Here is a 12,309-nt window from a genome sequence, read left to right on the forward strand (position 1 = left end):
CTTTTTTATGGATTTTGATTGAAGAATTATTCCCCGTGTTGAGTGATTCTCCATCCACAACCTTGTTTATGGTCTTGAACTAATATTTAGTCTAGCATACATGCCTTGAGGCCCCAGAATACATCCATCATGAATCATCATCTTGCAAAACATTCACAAAAGAATTATTTTGATTTAAATCAATATCAAAATTTAAATCACTTTGTTAATTGCCTTTCATGAGTAGGTCATTGCTTGTAGACCCAAGACCTTTATTTTTCTTCATGTACTTTTATATGAAGCGATATTTCTTTCGGTGCCCATCTTACCACATTCCAACAACCCTCTTTGTCAGGGTTTGTGTCCTTTGTGGATTTTTTGTAACACCGACGGAAGTTCAGGGGTGTTACACTTTTCCTTGTAGGAACGATTACTATTGTTTTTCTTCCGCTTTGCACCTTAATGGATATGACTTTTCGCTGCCATGTTAATTGAAGATGTAGTGGAATTCTAGTTCCTCCTATTTTCTTGTGCTCGGATAGTTACTTGAATTTGGAGATGAGTACAAAAATTGATTAAGATTCATTACTTCTTCCATATGTCTAAATTTTTTCTTAACATCTCTCCATGAGTGTGGTAGTTTGTACATGATACTTGACACAATAATTACTTCATCCATTTTTATTTGATGATGTTTTAAGTTAGAATAGATGCGTTGAATTTCATAAATTTGATCCATTATAGATCTAAAATCCACCATCTTATAATCATTAAAGTCCTGAACTTAAAGACTATAATTCATAAACTATTTTAAAATTAATATGTAAACTATTTTTGTTACAATGGTTAGCTGTACCAAAGTATAGCTAGAGTATCATCCAACATCTTTGCAGGTTTGGTAAGTAAATTAACTAAAATGATTACTCTTTATTCAGAAATGAAAGCAAAACTGCCATTCTCGCCTCCTATCTTTGATCATCTTTGGTGGCTCTCAGCCTTGCCGTCAAGTGCCGTCAAATTCCCATCGAATGTAACCGAGCAATTTGTTAATTTGGTAAGTAAATTTATTATCAATTTTTTCACGCCTCCTGTCAATCTTTTCATGCCTCCTGTTTCTCATATGGTTTCTTGGAAGATTGGAGGTGGAAGCCAAGAGTTGTAGAGATGCGTTTCTTATACTTTTTGATTCTCAGATTTGAGATTTTGAGGTATGAAATATGAGCACTTTAATCGGGTATTACGATTTCGAGTTTATACTCCTTCCCATTCCTATTCCCGTCGAGTAGAATTCTGTGCTTTAATTTTGCTTCAATTTCACTTTAGGGTTTCTGCGTAGAGAAAGCTATTTTCATTAGAGTTGTTTTTTAATTAAATTTTAGTTACTATTAGTATTGTTTGAAACAAATTTGCATCGTTAATCTCATTAATTTTGTTTCAATTTGTATTCCAAATCTGTATTCTTAATTAATCTAAGGTTGCTCATTGTCAATACATTGTTGCCGCCAACAGTACTGGTCATCTAAATCAACTGACTAATTTTTGAATTAGTATGTAAATTACTCTCTGATTTGATTATTTGTTGGTAAAAATCAAGTAAATTCATATTTAAAATCACATCTATAATTTATAGCTAGTAAGTAATTATCCTATCATTTGATTTTAAGCATTAATTGTCGTTTAAAATCAAGTAAATTTATAATTAAAGATGGATCTTGATTTTGTAAGGAATTTAGTTTATTTATCATGATTTTGATACGTAATTATTGGGTAGAACTACAAATGAGTTTGTTTATGCCAATTCAAAATTGTACTGTTAGAGTTTCAAGGAATACAAGGATTCATTGTGAAAGCTTTATGTTATACTGATATAAAACGAAGCCAACAAGTAGATGATATTTTTTTTGGCTATTCTCTTTGCTTTAGGGAAATGTTTAGCATTGAAGATTTCTGACTCACACGATTATAATCAACACTTTAATGACAATCGCCTATTGAATCAAAGACAATTGAATTTGTCAAAAGTAAACATTTTATTGTTCTTAAATGTCTTGGAAAAAACCTGAGATTGTCTTCAATTATTCTGAATACTCATAGTGATGTTGTTCCTGTGGAATTGAGTAAGTGTGTCCATGACCCTACAATCCTATGAAATCCATCATTCATCTTGCCGAAAATCGTTCAATCCGTCTTCGGTTGCTTTTCTCATAATTATTATGGTAAAACTCTAAAATATATTTAAAATGTGTTTCATATATTTTATTTATATATTTATGACATTATTTTCTACGATTTAATGATTTTATCCAATTCGTAAATGTAGTCATTTTTTATGGAGGCTTATTCCTTCGTTACTTCTAGCTAATCCGTGCATAAATATATACTATACAGTTCAATGTTCGCCAAAAATTTACCCTAAAAGTTTGCCATTGATATAGAAGATATACCTTTAGTTTTGAGTTAATATATGGTTGTTATGTTTTCTTTTTGGTTGCTCAAGTGTAGTGATACTTCTATTTTATGCAATATGATTACATTGATATATATTGAGGTTCTAGAATGTAATTGTCTTGTTAGTTTTATTATATTTGAATTACCAGGAATTGTTGGAAAGGAACCCATCTCTACTGAATGGATTGATGAAAAGAAAATCTTGTATCTAAAGTCTAATGAAATTTCATTTCTAGACCAAGTTTACGGCTCAATGGATAGTAAAGCATCCTTCACACATGATATCATCCAAGCAGAATACATTTCGTGCAGCTGATTAGGTTACACTTTATTTTATACTTTTTCAATATATTTTTTCTCCTTTATTGGATTTATGATTTCTAAAATAATGCATAATGCACAAGCCTATCCTCAATGTATGTTATATATATAAACCTCTCTCCTTCCTTTGAAATGTGCATCTTTTTAGTGCATTGTACAGTACAAATAATAAGGTACTAAAACCTTTTATTGAGATCACTTCACTATAGTTCAGTACATTTCTCATATTTCAATATTCATCTATTTCACTTCTGTTGAGTTCTCACATTTCAATATTCATCGACTTCACATCAAACTCTGCTACTGAGGGCTTGAACCATCGATTTCACATCAAACTCCGTAAAACTCAGTCACAACTTGCATCTTATGATAATGAACTAAAAACCTAGGTTTACATGTTGAGATAGTAGATAATTGGAAGGAATAGAAAAGGAGAATTTATGTAGACCAACAAATGGACTTATTTATGATTCAAGCAGCCGATTCCAATTTTTTTTGGTTAACACTTTGACAATATTGTTAAAAACTTGTTTTACCTTTCTTTTAGTTCTAGAATAGTATAAAGTCATGTGAAATGCACGAAGTTTTTAGTGCTAAAGATATTTATATAAATATATAATTTTCAAAGATTTATAATAATAATTGTTAAGATATGGTGATATCACATTGTTTATTTACGCAATAAACTTAAATAATTTGTAGATAATCTTAAACATGAGGAATAAAATTATCTTGTAAGTTCAATATAATTGATTTAATGATTTCTTTCAGGAAAAGAAAACCCTCTATTCGAACCTTGCCTTGTGTGGTATACTAAGAGTGTCCTTTACCTTTACCTTTATACGTCGACTACGCATAAAATCTTTTTTGGTTGATCTTGTTCTCTTTGTTGTTTTCTAACTTTGCTCTGCAATTATAATGGAATTATTCATAAAACGCAAAAAAATACTTAAATAACGCTGCTAAACTTAAATCTAATAGAACTAAATTTAAAGCTTATAATCTCACCATTAATCATATTAGACCTAAGTTGATAAGTGTTCTTTATTTTGTTTAAATAGTCGATCTCCGCGGCACTTTATTTGCCACGTAAGCCAATATTGAAAATTGATATCTAATCAAAAAATTTCAGATTGCAAGTGTCTTAGAATGAAGACATTTGCACTTTTACATTCTTTTTAGTACGTGTTATGATTATGATATGATTTCAAAAATGGTAAGTTAATCGATTTACTTAAATTTTAAGAGGTTAAAAAGGACATGTTAATCAACTTTATAAGCCAATATTAAAAATTGATATCCAATCAAAAAATTCCAAATGGCAAGTGCCTTAGAATGAAGACATTTGGCATTTTTATATTCTTTTTAGTATATGTTATGATATGATGATTTAAGCATCCATTTAAATTTACTTTATTTGCCACGTAAGCCCAAAATCAAAAATTGATATCTAATAAAAAAATCCAAATGACAAGTGTCTTAGAATGAAGACATTTGACATTTGACATTCTTTTTAGTATATGTTATATGTTATGATATGATTTTAAAAATGGTAAGTTACTCGGTTTAATTAATTTTTAAGAGTTTAAAAAGGACATGTTAATCAACTATATTTGTCAGGTAAACCAATATCAAAAATTGATATCGAATCAAAAAAATTTCGAATGGCAAATGTCTCAAAATGTAGACATTTGACATTCCTATAATATGTTATGAGTGATTTTAATACTACATTTAAGTGCACCATGGTGTTTATTATAACAACTAACAGTATTAGGATTAACACTACACAACTTATATGAATTCTAAATAAGTACTTGAACCAGAAGTATCACCAACCCCAACATGTCACAATTTGTAAGACGCTGTCGTATGCGTACAAATTTTAAATTGTATTTTATCTTATTATAACTTGCTAAATATAGTAAGTGGCATATAGGGGTCGATCCATAAAGATTGTGATTACTAATTTTAAAGATACTTCTAATCTATTTATTTTTATAGAAAATATAGAAAGTAAAAAAAATATGGGGGGAAATGAGTTGTGATAACACTACTAAAAACTTAAAAATAAAATAAGCTTAATACAAGAAAATAAGATATGCAAAGTAAATAAGAGTGTAAATCAATAAGAGAAACTAGTAGCAACATGTATTTTAGTGATTGGCAAGATTATTTTTAATCATTGATTAATTACAACTTTTATATGAATAGACAGCTGTAGGATTTATAGTACCCTCGTAAATCCTCTATCAACCCTTTTAAAACATTAACTTATACAAGAATAATTAAGTGTACCCAACAAAATTAATCTTATATAAACTTAGAAATAAAAACTAATTTACATAAATACTCAATAACAAAGTTGCATAAATTAAAGACCCATTTCAAATCTCATAAAAATAATTTGCCAAGACATTAATATTTGTTACTACAAAATAATTTACTCCAAGTTAACCATGACAAAATAAAAGAGAATAAGAAAAATTCATTAAGTAAATAATTTTGTAATACAAAAGAAGAGACTTAAAAATATGTTTTTCAATCTCCTTTCTCTCTACTTAACTTAAATGAAATGAGAATATAACCCTATATTTTTGTTGGATGGTAAGGCCTCTATTTATAGAGGTGGGAATAAGTAAAAGACAAAAAAATACAAGTCAATTTTAGTTAAACTTCTTCTTCTTTAATCATCCAAGTTGTAAAATATTGTGGTGGAGAATTTAACACATGAACCATAGAAATAGGGCAAGCTTTCACCACCTAGCAAGAGAATTTTAGTAGAAATTTGCTTCTTGACATTTAATAGCACTTATCTAGTTGAGTTGTCTTGTAATTATTGTTGATAGTTTCCCATAGTTATGAGCTGAATCAGGCTTTGTACAAAACATAAAAGTTGTAGATCTTTTTGAGTAGATGTCCGTAGCCTCAAAAAACGCCTAATTTGGAGTCCGTATGAGTGAGATATGCCCATATTAAAACTGAACTATCATGTACTTCGCAAATTACGTTTTTTCCTCGTTCGGCTCCAATTTTCTCATTTCGTCCAACTTTATTTTTAATTACAAATCCTACAAAATGTTAATAAATTTATATAAATGTAGATATCAACTCATAAATTAAATATATACTAAATATTATATATTATTTAATGAACATAGTAAAATCGTACGTAAGAGAAGTAAAAATAATGTAACTTTTAGCCCTTAACAATATTGTCACGCACAAACGATTAAAATTCAAGAATCTTAAACAATCAGGAAATACAAGGACAAATTTGAAGGCATATGAAATTGCAGAATCGACATAATTTCATCTGTGCACAAGCCTAATAATATCATCAACTGGCGGAATAGAGGTTTTGAAAAAGCAATCAGCACCCTACTTAATAATTTCCTTGACAAGATAAAGCTGTTCTACAGCCCCATACTTAGCATTATATTCAATCAAACTCCAACTAAACATAATCATTGCCATTTGGCTTGACTAATGCACCAGCATCCTTTCGGAATTGGATGAATCAGGTCTTCAGGCCTTTGTTGAGGAAGTTGTGCTGATTTTCTTTGATGATATATTGATCTACAACAAATCATTGACAGATCATTGTCTTCATCTCAAATTAGTCTTTATTATGAGGAAGCAAAACAAAATGTATGCTAAGGCGAATAAGTGTATGTTTGTTGTCAATAAGATTGAGTACCTAGGTCATTTTATCTTAGGCAAGGGTGTGGAGACAGGTCCCAAGAAGATAGAGGTTGTGCTTAATTGGCCAGTTCCAAAGTCAATCAAAGAATTGAGAAGCTTCCTTGGGTTAGCAGGATATTATAGGAAGTTCATGAGGAAATTTGCTGAAAAGGGGAAACCACTTACTGATTTACTCAAAAAGGGAGCATTCATGTGGCATAATCAAGCTCAACAAACCTTTGATATATTGAAGTAGGCTTTAGTTGAGGCACCTGTGCTGGCTTTACCTATTTTTGATAAAGTCTTTGAGATAGAAACTGATGCTTCAAAGGAGGGTATTGGGGCTGTGTTAATGCAAGCAGATCAACCCGTTGCTTTTATTAGTAAAAGCTTGAGCCCTAAGTGGCAACAATTATCAGTTTATGAAAAAGAACTCCTTGCTGTGGTATTTGCAGTCCATAAATGGGGTCAGTACCGCATGAATAGTCACAACATAATCAATACTGATCAAAAGAGCCTAAAATGGTTGCTACAACAAAAAATCTCTACTCCTTTTCAGCAGTTTTGGCTTGCAAAGTTAGGACATGTTCTCTTCGTCTGATCTGATTGGATCTGATCTGAATTTACTAAGGTCTGATCTGATCTGATCTGATCTGGTCTGATCTAGTCTGATTCAGTCTGATCTGATCTGAATCTTTCTGATCTGATCTGATCTAATCTGGTCTGATCTAGTCTGGTCTGATCTGGTCTGGTCTGATCTGAAACTTTCTGATCTGATCTGAATAGTTATAATGATTATTATTATTTATTTTTACTATTATTATTATTATTATTATTATTATTATTATTATCATTATCATTATCATTATCATTATCATTATCATTATTATTATTATTACTATTATTAATATTACATACTACATAGTTATAATGATTAATAATAATAATTATAATAATAATAATAATAATAATAATAATAATGATCTGAATCTTTCTGGTCTGATCTGATCTAATCTGGTCTGATCTGGTCTGGTCTGATCTGATCTGATTCCAATAAGAATAAGTAATAAGTCAAAAAAATAAGTTGAAGAGAACACCTTCTTAATGGGTTTTGATTATGAAATAGTCTACAAAAAGGAGAAAGATAATACAGTAGCTGATGCTTTGTCAAGGGTTAGAGGTGCTGAATTGTTGTGTTTTGCTATTTCAATCATATCTTCAGATTTAGAGGGAAAAATTAAGAGCAGTTAGGATCTTGATCCTCACCCCAAAGGAATTGTGCAGAGGCTGGTTAGAGGAGATCAAGTCAAACATTATACACTACAGAATGATTTACTGAGGAGAAAACAAAAACTTTTAGTAGGTCCAGATACTAAAGTTAGGACTTTCATCATAGCTTGGCGTCATATGAGTATGGAGGCTGGTCATGTAGGAAGAGAGGCCACAGTAATGAGGGTTAAAAGGCTCTTCTTTTGGAAGCACATGGTACAAGACATCAGACAATTTATTAGGAGATGTAAGGTGTGCCAAGCAGCTAAAAATGAGTTGGTAGCATCTCTAGGGTTGTTACAACCTCTTCCTATACCATCTCTCGGTCATCCTTTTATAGCTGTGCAAGTTGCTCAAAGTTACCTTGAGAATGTGTTCAAACTACATGGATGGCCAAGGAGTATTGTGAGTGACAGAGATCCAGTGTTCATGAGTATATTTTAGAAATCTTTGTTTGAAATCCAAGGCACTCAATTCTGTCTATCTTCAGCTATCACCCTCAAAGTAATGGCCAAACTGAAGTGGTAAACAGGTGCTTAGAGATGTATCTTAGGTGCATGTATGGAGATGAGCCTAAGGAGTGGTGCAAATGGATTCCTTTGGTTGAATGGTGGTATAATACCCATTACGGCCACTCAACTTACCCCGTATGAGGTTGTATACAATCAACCACCACCAATTCATTTGCCTTATCTACCTGGGAAATCACCGATTGAGTTGTGGATAGAAGTTTGCAGAAAAGAGAGGAAATGATAAGGCAGGTCAAATTACATTTAACTAGGGCCCAATCTAGAATGAAGATCCAAGCTAACAGACACAAAACAGACAGGATCTCTAAGATAGGAGATTGGGTTTGGTTGAAGCTCTAGGCCCATAGAAAAACTACTATTCATAGAAGGCCCAACTAGAAGTTAGCTAAGAAGTGTTTTGGTCCTTTTCAAGTACTTGCTTGTGTTGGCAAGGTTGCCTACAAACTACAATTACCATAAGGAGCTAAGATACATAATGTAGTATATGTGTCACAGCTGAAGGCTTTCCATGGGCCATTACCTCAAGCTATGCATATTCCTGATTGGCTATAAGGAAGTGATCTTGCTACCAACATTAATTATAGTCCTGAGGCCATTCTTGACAGACGAATGGTGAGACACCACAATTCAGCCACTACTCAATTTTTAGTTAAATGGAAGAACCAAACTGTGGAAGATGCTTCATAGATGGATGCTGCAGAATTTTCAGCCCACTTTCCCTACTTTTAATCAGGAAACTTGAGGGCAAGTTTCTCTAAGAGAGGAAGCTCTGTTATAGTCATAATATAGTCAAGGGGGTAATATTGTAATTTTCTTAGAAAGTTTTTATATTTCAGTTTGTTAGCTCAGTTAGTTAATTTTATTAATCAGTTGTTTTGGCGGGAAAGGTTGTTATATAAACCTTCTATTTTGTAGTTAATGAACAATAACATAAATACTCCTCTTCCTTCCTTCTATTCTCTTCTCTTCTCTCTTTCTCTTATTCTTGTGTGGCTCATTGAAGTAAATGTTCCTAGGAACAACCAACAGAAACCGATCAATTGAATCTGATCAGTAACAACTACTGCTACTACTACAACTACAACTACAGTCCAACGAGAACGTTGTATTCCTAAGTGGGGTGAGTGTGATACCCCGAATTAAGCTTTAAAAAGGATTGATAGATTACTCATATCAAAAATGTGCATTTTTTTTCATAGGAGCCCATTTGCTAAGAACTTCACAGTTAAGCGTGCTTGGTGGGGAGCAATCTTAGGATGGGTGACCTCCTAGGAAGTTTTCCCAGGCGCGCACGAGTGAGGTCAAAGTGTGCTAGAAAGACTTGTGTTGATTTGTGGGGCCATTTTACAGTCTCTATGAGTAGTAACCGGTGGTCCGTTGGACGGGGTGTTACACAAAGCATTCAAACTCTCCCTTAATTTCAAAGCAATTGACTTTGCTTTCTTTTCCTCATAAATTTCAGTCAACATCCACTCCACATAATCAATCTTATAGCGAGGATCAAATACTACTGCAATTAAAATACCAAGTTTATTTTTTCAAGATCACCCCAATACTTGTCATATTTTTCTTTCATTTTATTAGCCATCACTGACATTTCCAAGTCATCACCAACACTCAACTCTTTCAAAAGTGCAGAAACATCCACAAGTTCATGAAACAACAATTAGCGGTAACATACTTAGATCCAGAAACACGCAAAGTCAACTCATAAAAACCTTTTAAGAATTCACAAAATCTTTTAACATTCTCCCAATCATCATACACACAAACACACAAAATCAAAAGGCTCACAAGATGCAAGGTGAGAGATCACTCAAGTTAACTGCTAATCTACTAATGTAAACACAAGAACTAGAGTACATTCATGATCATCAATCAATCACCAATATAATCTGAATCCTAAAAGCCGATTAACCATTAGATAATTAGAGGTATCTTTCAATTACCTCAACTATCAACTACCATTTCACTATTTTCTAACGACTTTCATTGGGCTTTTCCATGTAACGACTCTTTGTAGTGAATATACCCTGTCATACATAATGTTATCGGTAACAAGTGTATAAAGAATGCATGCTATTTGACGTTCTTTGGATTGAGGACTAAGCCCCATAAAGCGCTTGAAATAAGATCTAGTTGACATGGTTTTGACGATATTCATGGAGAAACGCTCAAATATCTTCTCAGATTACCTTCTTTGACTAAGCTACAAGATTAACCATGAAAGTCTTCAAACCATGAAACTTTTTAGCTTCACAAAAAACTTTCATATTAAACTCGATAGCCAACAACTATTTCAAGTTCCTCACTTCAAACAAATCTAACATCACCAACATGTCATTAACGTAGAACAAAATGTAGATCAAAGAATTACTCACAAGTCTCCTGAAGTAGACACCCCTATCGTAAGAGTTTGTTGTGAAATTATAAATAACTAAAAAAAGTCAAAAACTTTATACCTTTGTTTTAGAGATTGCATCAGACCTCTCCAAGTTAACATATATGATCTTTGTTTCCTAGTACCTCAAAACCCTTCTCCTAAAGATTTCATCCTTACTTCATAAGTTAGCAACCAACCACTTGCTTGCTTCATAGGAGGCAATAGCCTTCTTGTAATATCAACATGTTTAACATTTATAAGTAGGCCAATTACATTCTTCAATGTACCTTCTTAGAGGCATGCCTTACCTCTTTTACCATTAAATGACTATTAGAGTAGCTTGTAGATGTTGGAAATGATTAAAACCTTTTAGAGGATTCATCAATGCTTCCACATTAAGAGTAATCAATTTAGAGTCATGAAATAAAAGAAGCCTAGAAACCATACCATAACCCATAAAAATAAATTTTATAGCTCTTAGATTCAAGTTTATCCTCAATTACATGTATATAATTGAGACTACCAAAGAACTTTAACATAGGGTAATTAACTGATGGACTATACCATACTTCTAGAGGCGACTTGAAGTTGAGATTAAGGAGAGTGATTAACTAAGTAGTATTCCATTGATACGTATTCAGCCCTAAAGTGCTTGCTTCGTTGCTTGAGCTTGGCATGATTCAACATCTTGCCTTTTTAAATTAGGCCTTGTTCATCCTCTCTACAACAACACTTTTTAGGCTTTCCAATGCAAGTTCTATGCCTCAGAATGACATGCTTGAAGTAATCATGGTCTTTCACTTTAGAAATAGCATCATTCGGTTTCTTAAGTAACACCATACCATACTAGATAGATCATCTAAGGAACATATTGTTATTACCACCAATAGATTTCTTTTTTGACGTACCGTAGAAATCTATATGAATATAATCTAGGATTCCCTATGTGTAATGAATCCCCAACTCAAAGCTAACTTTCTTATTATCTCTAATTATGTATAATAAAATATTATAAAAATTTAATATTCATAATCTTTGCATGGAGAAGAATCAAACAAGATCTCAATTAACTATATGTTAACTTATAGAATGGAAACTATTCACAAATTATAAGTAATGACTGAATAGTGTTAATTTATAATATTGCAACTAATTTGGAACAGAGTAAATATGTCAATTTTTATATAGATCAGTTTTTTAAAAAAATTGTCAACTTTAAAAAATTACTACGAACAGCATGTCTTGTATGAGGCCGTCTCACCGTGAGAGAGCTCCATACAAAATATTCATTAATAAAAAAACTTAGAAAAACAACACAACTAAAAGCTAAATCGCCATTTTTTGAAACACAAAAACTTGGACGAATCCGTCGCAAGTTAAGACGAAGTGTGGGCCGGCCCATTTCAAGCCCTTGTAACAACATTTTAATAAAATTTAGGGCTTTTATCTATTTTGACCTTATGATACCCTTATGGTCAAATTTGATAACTTTAAAGTCAAAATTGATATCTTTTAAAATCAAAATTGAAAAATGCTTAGAAAATAAAAAAAATGCCCAGGTTTTTATACGCGCGATTTGGGTCAGCCAAATTGACAATCTCATTATAAGGTTGTCTTGTCCAAGACCAATTATTTTTAAAATTATTTGGACCGGCCCAATTAAAATCTCTCACGATAGACGGCCAAGAGAGAAAA

At 32.1% G+C, this 12,309-nt stretch overlaps 1 long non-coding RNA gene across 1 annotated transcript; it reads left to right on the forward strand.

Moving 5' to 3' along the window:
* The first annotated feature begins 637 nt into the window (after nucleotides 1–637).
* Nucleotides 638–2,946, forward strand: LOC130814051 (uncharacterized). The gene is made up of 2 exons (XR_009042288.1): nucleotides 638–1,187; nucleotides 2,577–2,946. It is a non-coding gene; the product is annotated as an uncharacterized LOC130814051 (long non-coding RNA).
* Nucleotides 2,947–12,309: the final 9,363 nt, after the last annotated feature.

The sequence above is a fragment of the Amaranthus tricolor genome, chromosome 5 (genome assembly GCF_026212465.1).
Source record: "Amaranthus tricolor cultivar Red isolate AtriRed21 chromosome 5, ASM2621246v1, whole genome shotgun sequence".
Taxonomy (NCBI): domain Eukaryota; kingdom Viridiplantae; phylum Streptophyta; class Magnoliopsida; order Caryophyllales; family Amaranthaceae; genus Amaranthus; species Amaranthus tricolor.